General features: G+C 36.2%; 1 protein-coding gene across 1 annotated transcript in view; it reads right to left on the reverse strand.

Annotated features, from left to right (window-relative positions):
* Positions 1-12467, reverse strand: part of THSD7A (thrombospondin type 1 domain containing 7A) — a 282091-nt gene extending 269624 nt beyond the window's left edge. Inside the window, exon 1 of the mRNA XM_083855180.1 lies at positions 11772-12467. The gene's annotated coding sequence lies outside the window, so the exon portion shown is untranslated. The remainder of the gene's footprint in view (positions 1-11771) is intronic.
* Between the last annotated feature and the right edge of the window lie 254 nt (positions 12468-12721).

A 12721-nucleotide genomic window follows, 5' to 3' on the forward strand; every position in this document is an offset into this window, starting at 1 on the left:
TGGAAAGAAATGTCACTGATCTGTCCAGACTGGACTTCAGTGATATTTCTCAGCTGCAAAACTTCTCTACCATACAGCTGTTTCCAAAAACTTGTAAAATTACAGTGAATAGTTTGTAAATCACAATTGTTCCATCTCACTGCAGCAAAAGTTAAAACCACTGATCCAGAGCTTTAGAAAGTTTAAACTTCATAAAAATAATTTATTTTCATATTCCAGGCCCCCACCTCCACAAAAAATTACTGTCTCCAGGTGAATCCACATTGCAGATGTGAGATTCTTAAAAATTAGTTTTGATGTCAGCTGCTATTTTTAAGTATCTCTGAGTAAGTCTCAGATTTGAGGGCCCCACAATGAGCTCTGATGCAACACTGATATAATTTTAACAACAGAAAAAATGGCTACAAAATTAAGAAGTCTCTGATGACTTTACAAAACTAGCAGTGTAAGGATTAAGCAGTACATATGAAAATTACCAGTAAGGCTAAGATTAAACATGATTGTGCTTTTATATTGATGATAAAACCAAATATAGGAGTATATGAATTCATGTATGCACATGTACATACACTTCTGTGTAAAATGGTATTTTATTCCACATAAATAGACCGGTTATTAATATCTATTGCATGTGTGTTTAATGGTAGCACAAATAAAACAATAGGAGATAGAAATTATACAGGAATGAGAGGATAAATTGCATCTATAAAGGAAATGTATTCATTCATTACAACATATCATCTAAGTATAAATATATAATATGGATATATGATCTCTAAAATATAATATATTTAATCTAACTGTAGATAAAGATATTTACACTTCTATGTTTAAGTGAAGAAAATTTAGCTGTTCAAAAATTGATAGTGAAGGAAAACATACCTGCTAGTAATTCAGAATTATCAAAGTTGCAGAAGGCTCCAACGCAAATGTGGAAAGTTGAATTACAGGTGAAATCCACTGCCTATAAACATAAAGTGATGCATTACAAAAATACACACACACAACCCCAATCACATACAGAGAGATAGGCTCTATACCAGCTTATAAGAATGGCATTTTAGAGTCATCAAGAACAGCTATCTGAAAACAGCCTCCTTGATGTCCAGCAGCAGAGAAAAATGTATTCATTTTGGCAATGGGACAGAGTGGCAGGAGATTTAACTGGAAAAAGTTTCAACACCAAACCAAGAATCCTCAAAATGTGACTTTATGAAAGTAGCTCAAATTCTGGTTGTCGTTTGTTTTACACCATTACAGAGAAGAACAACAAAAGACATTAGGGCATAATAACATGGATGCTCAAAGATTAAACTGTGACTTTTATATTAAAAAAGTATCTTTCATCATGAAAGAGAAACGCACACAGAGTGGCTAGAGCAGAGATCCATAAAATCAAAGGTATGAAAGACAAATTGAGGCCCACAAAACAGAGACCAATAAAATTAGTGACAAGTCTCAAATGCAAGTAACAGTTTTTCACAGAAGCTTTACAGCATTGTGCAATTCATTGTCACAACATACTCTGAAGGTCAAATGCGAAAAGGATTACAGAAGGTAGTAAAGCATAAATCATTAAATACTATGAATATGTTTCATATATTGAAGACTGTCAACTTATTCTCTTCTTGTAGTCTTGCCACGCATTCTTTTCTATTGGAGAACTGTTCTTCAGAAATATTACACAGGTAACTAATGACTGTTAGCCTAAAAATGGTTATTTAAATAATTTACTAACAGATGTCCTTTTGAATTATTAATTTCTCTTGGAAGTCTATAAAGCTTTATAATGAGACTAGTTAAATAAATGTTTTAGCTATGACCTGAGGCAGAATTTTTTCCAAACAGCATCCTTCAGCTGATGAAGCCTAAGCCAGAATCTCGGTTCTTCTTGGTACTGTAAACCCTCTTTTGGAGTACGTGAAGGAATTTTCTACTCATTAGCATACATTTCCATTTATATTTCCAAAAGAAAGTCTCCTTTGTTCATGAGCAAGAAGCAAACAAAAATGACAAAAGTTAATTTTTAAAATGCCTCACAAATTGATTTTAACCAAAGTCACTCTTCCCACACCACATGCACTGAATTGCAATTGCCTGCCATGCTTAAGCTGTGGTTGAGTCCATATAAGGACATTACACTAGGAAACTGCTTGTAGGGCTAACCACAGTACTACACAGAAAAAAACTTTTTTTAAAAAAAGAAAAAGAAAATCACAGAAGTTAAGCAACAAAAATATTCTAATTACTTTAGTTGAATAGTTTGATTTTTACATTATTACAGTAAGTATTGTTAGTCTTCATTGTCTGTACTTCTTATCTGGCAATTAGGACAAAAATAAATAGAAAAGAGGTTTGTTTCATCAGTAGCACTTTTATGACAAGATATGCCTCAAGCATACAAAAAGATCCTGCAGCATTCAGATGGGAGGTATGAATATCACTGATACCCATGAGTAAAATTTCTACTCTGATACAAAGAATTGACACTAGAAAGCTGATTGTAGCAAAACTGTGTAAAATACTTGCTCTTTTCCCCAAATAAGTTTGCTTCAAATGAATCTGCAAGTTCATTAGGCAGCTAGGTCACCAAACCTGCTGCCCTCATGACAGAGACTTAAGATGCTCTCTTCATGTCTTGATAAGCTTCTTTTGGAAAACTGAAGCAAAAAGTGATAGCCCCAAATGTTCCTATAAACTTGTATGAGGCAGGCAAAACTGTATCTGAAAACCACTACATTTTCCTAATGCAGAACCATAAAAACACACTTGTTACAATCTGCTATTTAGAAGAGGTTTGCCTAGAAAGCAGTGTGATTTAACATATTGCAAATGGTATAAAGAAAATATAAAACTGGTCCAAGAGGACCCCATCTAGAGTAAAGTTTTACAATGTCTTTGGTATCAGCTGATCAGATCATGCCATCATTTTCTGTGTGCTGCATTATTTCTACACCCACCTTCCTCAGTTTTCAAGTGGTCCTTGTACCTGCTCATGGGAAACTTGTAAAGCCTCATTAAGTCAGCACATAAAATACTGAATTACAACAGAATATCAGTGGTAGTCAGTGCCAAAATTCCCAAGTATAAAACTCCTTTTTGAACACTTCAGGTTTCTTTTATGCAGAAATCTTAGCAAATAAGAGTTGTTGGGACTTAGTAGAGGATTTTGAAAGGCCTGGAAAAATTAAGAGAGGACAATCTAGATCAGCAAAAGAAAACCTGCAGTAACTAGAGGTCAATAACTCTTCTTTCTCAAACTTTTTTGCATTCTGGTGGCCATCTTTCCTCTTGGGAAAATTAGAGTTATGACGGTAGTTAAGAAAGCAATACGCCAATTCACATCTCTAATAGGATCCCCAATGTCATGCTTTTACTAATGCTACTAACATTTTTTTTTTAATTATGAATAGACTGAAATTTCCATAAATATTTCAGACCCAAAAGTCAGACAATTTGTGTCTTCTGTGATGAACAGGTAATAGCACAATAGGCAAAGGATCTGGACTGTGATCTGTTTTCTGAGAAACTGTAGCATATTAACAAAGGCAGAGCTCAAACAAAACACTATTGGAGACCTGTGACACCAATCAAAGCAGTAGCCCTTTGCAACACAGTACCACTCCTGTAACATTCTTAATCTTTTTAAAAGAAAAATAATGCCTTACTTCTAAAATATACTCAATTCCATTACTGAAAAAAGCAACAAACCATTAAAAATCAGAAGAAACCACTTTTCAGACATACAATAGCTTTTTTATGGATACATGCCTGGCTAAATGCAAGTAGAGCCTCCTCTGTTCTTACACAAATAAAATTATAATGAGCTTCACTTAAAACTCTCAGATGAAGAAATAAATAAAGTAGCCTCTAACTCAGGCACACACTTAATATATGAATTCTTGGAATAAGATTAAGCCAATATTTCTCTTGCATAGAAAGAAGTTTACAAGATTTTTTTCCTTCAGCCCAGTTTCTAAAGTCCCAGTTCAAAAATATAGGTCAAGTTACCTACTGCCTCCAAACTTTCCCAAAGTCAGCTCAAATAGTGCAAGCCTGACCCACTTTGAGTGGGGTCTTCAAAACTAATGAAATAAATTAATCAGGTGGCTGCATCACTTTTCAACATGCCATTTTTTTTCTGCATTAAAGGTTTCACATATCAAATATATTAGCATTTGAATTCCATACTCTGAGGAGATTGATGTGAAAACCTCACAGGCATTTGGGAGTCACTAGTCAGTTCAAGGTAGATTAGTGCTGTATGTGTTTCATTTAATAATTCCTGGAGTAAACAAGCATTAATACGAAGTTGAGCACAACAGAAAGTAAACTTATTTTTTTTGATCCTTATCCATTAGTTTCATTGAAGAAAATCAGAAACATCTAATATCAGAATATGGAAATATACTATTAAAATATAATTACTACACTAATTCCTTATTTTGAGAATCTAAACAATGATAATTCTTTAACTCAATTCTAGTATCTTCTTATATTAGTACTTGAAAGAGAGGAATGGGGAGCAGTTGTGGGCAAACATTTTCTACTTAGTAAAACTGGCCCATACATTATTCCATGTGGGAATGTCCATTGGAAAATAATCTTTTTGCAAATTTCATACAAAACATTTCAGTGAGAAGAAAGATATTTCTGCACTAAAAGTCCCATTTTCTGGGATATTTTAAAAATAGCTTCATTCTGATTATTAAACAATATTACTCTGAAAAACACTTATGAGGGAGTTTTGGTGATTTGTTGCTTTTTTTTTTTTTTTTTGGCTGAGCCTGCCTTAAATCCAAAGCAACTGCCATTGCAGCAAAAGGCAGCATGTATTAGTGCTCTCTAGAAAATTCTCCTAATACATTTCAAAGTGTTATTTCAGGCACAAATAAGGTGAATTTCTTAATATATCCACCACAGATTTTCTCTGAGGATAACCATTATGAGAAATTCAAGAGAAGTCCATTGATAAGAAGAGCTGCTCAGGTAAAAGGACTTTTATAGCCTGAGAACTGCTATCTATAATCTTGGCACTTTGATCTTGCAGAATATGAACTAATGTATCTGAAATGTACCTCATTATTAATAGTTAAATATCTTTAAATGGAAAAGCTTTGAAAATCACTTCCAATATCAATAGCTTGCATTTATATAGGGCTTTCATTTTCAAGGACAATGGTACACGGTCCCTGAATCATACACATGCACATGTACATAGAGACTTCTATTTGCATTCAAACACATCATTAAGATTAGAAATCTGTACCCATTTTAAAATAAATAAAAATGCATAATCTATCAGCTTACATATAGTTTTTGAGACTTCAGTACTTAAGGCTAGGTGACAGCCCAAAGTTTAATCACAGATATCAATGCAGTTGTAGCAATTAGTTGTGGAGAACATCATCCAGTGCTCTCCGCAGAAAAAGTTATATCAGAAGATGACTTCTGTGCAGAAAACAAAACCGAAAGAACCTTCATATTTTACAGGTTCTGAAAATGAGGGAGGAAATTATATCTTTTCTAGAGGAATCTTGGGCAAAATACTGTTTGTGCTATTTTACTTAATACAGGATAGACATTTCAAGTCAATTCGGATCTTCACAGACATACTTTTGTTGAAAAATCTCAGATAAGATGCTTAAAAATTTCTACCAGGTTATTTTTAAATGAGATACAGAGGTCAGAGACTTTATACCAAACAAAATAATCTATTAAAGAAAAAAAAAAAAAAAAAAAAAAAAAAAAAAAAAAAAAAAAAAAAAAAAAAAGGTCTGTTCAAAGATTTCTGATCCTAGAGCACTAGTTCCCCTTCAGGAAAATTGATTATGCTTGCTATGCAAAGTTCCAAAGGTACATTATATTGTAATCTACCTCTTCCACTTGTACTTCTCCAACTGCACTAATTAAATTTCACCAAAACATCTAAGGAAAAGAGTCAAGACAGAAAAGAATTTGCCAGGTTATAAAAAACAAAAACAAAACAAAAAACACCACAGTCTCTAAACAAACACAGGTTAACCTTTTCCTAAACACCAGCTTATGACTTCCAAACAGGGAGGGCAAAATCCCTCCAGCACTGAAGGAAAAGGGAACTTTAATACCAATTTTAACACTGTTGGATATCATCTCTCAAACTAAGGAAAGCTGAAAGGAGCTGAAGTTATTGCTTATTTAAATAACTAATCTTTTAGCAGTTTATCTGGTTTTTTAGACACTACACCAATGTAAAAGCTTATTTTTCCATAATTACTGCAAAAACCTTCCACAACATTTGCAGTATTGCATCCTATTTCCAAGTGTAATGACCCTCAAAATCCAAGATTGATTTTGGCTTTATTCTGATCAATACTAATCTCCAAGATATATTTGACTTCATACTGACCTAAACAAAAAGGTCACTATCTGTGTATTAGTCAATCTCCAAAACATTTATTAAATTAATTTCAGAGACCACAAAAGGTATATTGTTACAACTGTTTCTATCTGGGATTTCTATCCATCATCATTAGTAAGATTTACATGCAACTGATAATCCACATAATCACATTGTCACTGTGGTGGATTTCTCAAAATGTCTTGCTCTGTCCTCAATTATTTTAAGATTAATCTGCTTTGTGTTTATCTAATTGGAGGAACAGCACCATATTATATAGTTACTGGACTACTGGCATCCTGTCTTACATGTATTACAGTCAATGGGAGAATACATCTCCCTTCAGTGACAAAATTGAACTCGACTTGGGGGAATATAAAATACTGCATTTATGCTTTAGGTCCCCCTAAAAGCAAAGCAGGACAAGCCTTTTCAATCAAAGTACTTTGACCAGCACATTTTTAAGAGAAAATTCACAGCACCCAAAAGCATATTTCTATAACACTTATTTTTTAAAAATATAGATTTCTGATTAGCTTTTTTATTACATTGGCTAATTTCAAAGTAGGACTATAAAAACTATACATGCATTATGGCAGCAGATAACATAATAACAAAATTATTGCTGACTGATTTGAGGTAGGCTTCTCCTCACTTTTATTTTCTTTCCTCAAACAAACAAACGAAAAAGAATCAAGCTTAGAAAAACACAAAGAAAAGAGAAAGATCAATAAATATAAGATATAATTAATAGTTTTTCAATTAAGATTAGTAAATTAATTTAATGCCTTTTTGTTCTTGTTACAAAATGTAATTTTGCCTCCCAAGAACATTGCAAATTTCAATAGAACTATCTGCATTTCTCATAGATAACACAATTTAATCTTAGCATAGTAAAGACCTCATATAGCAAATTATTTAAGACAAAAACCATGTGCTTATTTTCTCGTTCATATAATTTACTTTAAATTAAATGATTTTACAACCTAGCTGATATTTTAAGCTAAAATAATACTAAAGACTCCATGAAATTTGTATCCAGAAGTATTATTAAAAACCAAGTACTTGTAAGTTACTCACATATACTTCAATATTATTAGACCTTACACTTAGAATTTTCACCCAGCAGACATATTTGCTTAAAAATTCAAATTTAAGCTTTCCCTGCCTCTGGAGCTGCAAATACTAAAAGACATTTGAGTAGGCAGAATAAAGTGAATATTAAGCAAAAAGGAGAAGTTAAATGAAAATAAAACCAAAAGAGTGGACAGTAATCAAGACCAAGGATGGAAAAAGCCAGAGAGGAGGCAAATAATTTCAAAAACATAATGAAAAAAAATCATCCAGGTTTCCTAACCATGGCATATGAATATGGATCTCACAGTTCTGGCCAGGGTGAACATACCCCTATTTCAAACTCAACTGTTTGACGACTTCTGGATTTCCACTTCCATACTGCTACCACCACCACTGGTCTTGGGCCAAGGAAGAGAGACAGACTTACCTTTCTTCAGTTGGAATCCACTTAAAATTACTCATGTAAAGTATCTTTCTACTAAATAACATTATATTAGAAGTAAACCCTTTTCTACTCAAACGAGTGGTCCCAAAGTATGCAGGTTACCTAAGTACCCTCCGAGGGACAGAGCGTTTGCCAAACTTTGCCATCCTGACTTGAAGCAGGAACAGTACAGCACATACTCTGTTATGGTTGATAATGGATTCATCCAAAAGACATCTCTAAGGAACAACAGAGAGCCAAATAGAAGCCTGTGCTATTATCTGAAATGCAAGTAGTTCCACCAGAGATGCTGGCATGCCACACAAAAGCAAAATTGCACTCTCTTACACACAACACAAAATGAGAGATGAAAAAGCCAACAAGATTCACCAATAAACTAAAGCTCTTCTAAACTTGTCTTTTATTTTAAAATTCTGCCCTTTTTAGCAGAATTTCAGTTCCATAAACTATTACATTCACTTTCCTCATTGCCCTTGGTATGTGAGGGTGACAGAAGAATGTCTAAAAATGCCTACATTGCCCATTTTTTTATATTCCATTACAAAACCACTCTCATTTGAAAACATATTGAATATTATGTGTTTTCAGAAGAAGTACATAAGAATGTGTAAAGCCATTCAGGGAAAGAGCCAGACCTAAGCACAGGCTGAGGAGTGAGAGAGCAGAAGAGATTTACGTCCCACTTCAGACAGCCCAGAGGGCTGCTGAAGCAAAGGCAAAAGAATCAAGAATAGAAAAGCAGGCTGCACAATGCTGCTTTAGCCTGCTAAGGAGCAACAAGCAGCTTAAAGCTGACGTGTAAGAACACTTGCTCAAGAGGGGTTGAACATTGGCAAGCACCTAAAAAGAATTAAGACTTTCTGAAGCTTCACTATAAACAGCCTGAAAGAGAGCTGGACTGGCATGCTGCATGGCATTTAAAGCTTTGCCAGAAGCTAAATGCAAACACTTCCTGGGCACATATAATCCCTTCTGAAAAAATAGACAAACTCCATCTCAAAACTTCTGCAGTACTTCCCAACCACTCTCTGCTGCCACTGGAACCCATGTGTTCCAACAGGAGGATGTTCTTCCAATTTCTGCAAGACAATTTTTTTCAAGGATAGTACTCAGTTTTTCTCCAATCAGGACCTCTTTTATCTCCTTATGACCAGACCATCCTATCAGCCCTTTACAGCACTTGACCCAAATTCAGTTATTTCTTCTTGAAGAGGAGTGATCAAAATGTTTCCTCTCAACATAAATTAGTGTGAGTTTATACTATTATATTTTTATCAGATCTTTCAGAACCCTCTCTACAAAGGCATCATAAGGTTAGATTTTGCTTTTCCCACTGCTACTTTACTTTGACTATCCAGGCAAACATTTCCTTTATTTCTGCCCAAGTTTCTATCACAGAACAAATCTTATATAGGTTATACATTTATATATGAATATGAGGACTAATGAATTAATTACAGCATCATTCAAAAACCTCAACTTCATCAACTTGGATATGAACATCTTTGCCAAATATACAACAGAGAAGAAAAGGACAACTGTGGAAAGAGAGACTTGGTTTTCACACATAAATTTCAAGACAGCTACTATATATCCACACACCACCAGTCAACCATATGAAAGTTAAAGTGGATACTTATATATTACAAAAGTAATTTTCTACTTGTAATATGTAAATTATTTCCAAGTGGTCTAATACACACAATTAAGAAAAACTGGCCCACTGAGACCAAAATTTAAATGGCAAATTGACTCTACTGTAAAATTGCCCATGGTCTGTGAATCAAAATAAATGTGAGAACCACTTCGTATATTATTTGGGTACCTTCCCTGTATGTGGTAATTTGAGTTGAGGGCACAGTTCTGACAGGCATTCTATGCTTATGATAAACTAACAGCTCAAAGAAGATATTAAATATATTTAGCTCATGAATAGTTTTGCTTCTGAAAGGAAGAGTAACTTTTACATCAGCACGATCCATCATAGCAGACTGAAACCTGTGATCTATGTGAGTATTAGCATTCTAGCTCATCTTTTTCTGCATCTCCTTTACAATACATTTAATCCTGGTTCCAACCTCTGTGAGGTAAAAGTCTCAAGCACAGAAGAAAGTAAATGAAGAAGCAAGAACTTTTTTCATATTATTAAAGTAAGAAATTCTATGATATCTTTTACATTATCTACATATTTACTTGTCATTCTAATGGAATAGAGCTGGAGAAGGTTGACTGCTATGGATAAAAATCAATTTAATACAGTTTTGCAGCTGTTAAAACAGAAACTAAAATTCTTTCTTTTTCTGATTACATTCCAAATACATTTGGGATATTGATTAACTATCGATTAAGAGTGATAAAGCAATGACTTACACCTTTAAAGTTTAAAGCAGTCGGGAAGACATAAATGAAAAATTATTTCACCCTATACACATTGACCTAAGGAATTACAAAGAATGGAAAGCCTGGGAATTTACTACTTCAACTGAATTCTTTAATTCAATAAAAATTTTAGTATCAAGTAATTAAAGTTATCCCTTTCTCTACTGTCCACATTAATGTTTCAATAGGATCCAAATAAAAATTTTGTTGTTCTCTTGTGGATTCGGATGGAGGGCCTAATGGCAGCAATAGTAGATCCCTCCCCCCAGCTCTTATGGCCAGCTGTGACAGATACACTGCATATGACTGCTGTAATAGATGGTACACTGGTGTGATATATAGCCTATAGAAGTACTATGTCAGAGTATTATCACTTTGTCAGCCTCCCACTACTCCTCTTTGTCATAAAATGCACAATGTGAGAAGATAAATGTGGAAACCACGTGCCTAAACACAGGTGGAATTTCTGGTATTTTGACCTATCCAGGAAAATGAATTATAAAACATCAGAAATAATGTGGTAGTTGCTAAAGATGCTTTAAATTTCTTATTTTACAAAGGCAAGCCCCTGACAACATTAAGACTTAACCTGTTCCAAGGAGACAAAGTAGTGATGAATTAGAGTCAGTACCATCTCACCAGAAAACTTGCATTACCCCAGATTAGTGCCAAAAAAACAATGAAACATCTGATAACAACAAAAAGAAACTTCTCAACAGTTGTTCTGAATCTCAAGTCAGAACAGGTCTCACAAAATTAACCAGTCACATAAATCTGGATTTGAAAGCCTTCAATTATTGTCTATAATTATATCAATGGCCTTAAGAGAAAGCAAGTCATTCCAAAATAAAGCCAACATTAGAGCTGAAACAGGAACAAGTCATGGACAACTTGTACCTAAGAAAATCACCTGCTCCCAAAGCACAGCATGATGTCCTCAAGTGACTTTCATAACATTTGTCCCTGACTGTCTTCCAGATGCTCTCAAAGAGACCTCCTAGAAAAAAATGGCGTTTTCAATAGCCTTTGGAAAATAGAACTAAAGTCAGGAAAGGACAGGATAGGTCCTGTGATCTATACATAAACAGTAAATTATTTTCATTTGTTATCTTACACACATTAAACTAAAGGATGACCTGATCAGTTTTTAGAAAGTGGACATTTTAACAAAGTACAAGTCTGTTAAACCAACTTCAGTGCAGTTTCTTTAAACGTAGTGCTGATGTATAAATTGTTAAATATAGCCAAATCAGAAATTTCACTCAGAATTAAGCCTCCCAGTCTGTGTTAGATGAGATTATAGGCTATGTCTATAGTTTACATAACATAGAAAGCCACATCCATAACCTAGAACCACTTTTCTCAGGTTCCATAATAACGCAGAATTACATTTCACTTAGGCTGAGTTATTAAAAGGAAACACCCGTGACTTGAATTTAACTTTATGCCAACAGTCTTTACTACAAGAGTTATTTTCTTTTAAAATTATACCTTGTTCTTTACATTCCTTTTGGTTGTTTAAGAGAGCTCCATTAGTCGTCTAACCGTATGCGATATAAGACTGTCCCCAGGCCCTCTGGTCTGTTTTCAGATGCCTCCTCGCTGCTCTTGCAACATCAGCCTCGCTGGTCCCGTTACCAAACGCACCATTGGCCCGCCAGTCCCGGCCCTGAGCGGCTCTTCTGGAGCGGCTTTAAAGGGAGCGACTACAGCCCCGCTCCTGCCACATCCACTAATTAACCTGGCAGAAGAGATTTTTTTTCTTTTTTTCTTTTTTTTTTTTCCTTAAAATTACAATGATTTGTTTTCACCAAGCACCCTGACAGCTTCAGTCCCGGGCCAAAGGCTCGCTCACGGGGCGCTGGGCAAACACTCTGACAGCTTTTTTACTTTTTATAGCCATGGCTTCGCGTCACGCCTTTTGCTTTGCCTCCCCACCAAGAGTGTACGCACAGCCAAGCGGCCGCTCTCAAAGTGCGAAACTCTGCCAAACATCTACGAGAACCCCGAGCAAACACTTTTCCCAGCCGCCCGCCCGGCTCCTTCGCAACTCCACGTCGGGAGGAGCCGCAGCAGCTGCCAGAACGCGGCACCTCCCAGGCGGTGGCAGGGCAAGGTCCCGGTGTGACCGAGCCGAGCGGGGAGGGGGCGAAGCGGAGGGCGCAGGTGAGAGCCCGGCTCCGCGCCCCATCCCTGCCCCATCCCCGCCCCATCCCGCCCCATCCCCGCACCGCCCCGCGGGCTCCGCGCCCCCGCCGCCGCCCGGGAGGACCAGCCCGGGAGGGCAGACGCTCCCCGGTGCCCTGGGCGCCCGCCCGCCGCACTCACCGCCCCTCGCCGCTCCGTGCCCGCGCCGGGACGCGGCGGTGACAGCTCCCTCCCTCTCTCCCTCCCTCCTGCGGCGGGCGGAGGCTCCGCGCCCCCGGTGCCCGCGCCGCCCT

The sequence above is a fragment of the Zosterops lateralis genome, assembly GCF_965231275.1.
Source record: "Zosterops lateralis genome assembly, chromosome: 1".
Lineage (NCBI taxonomy): Eukaryota > Metazoa > Chordata > Aves > Passeriformes > Zosteropidae > Zosterops > Zosterops lateralis.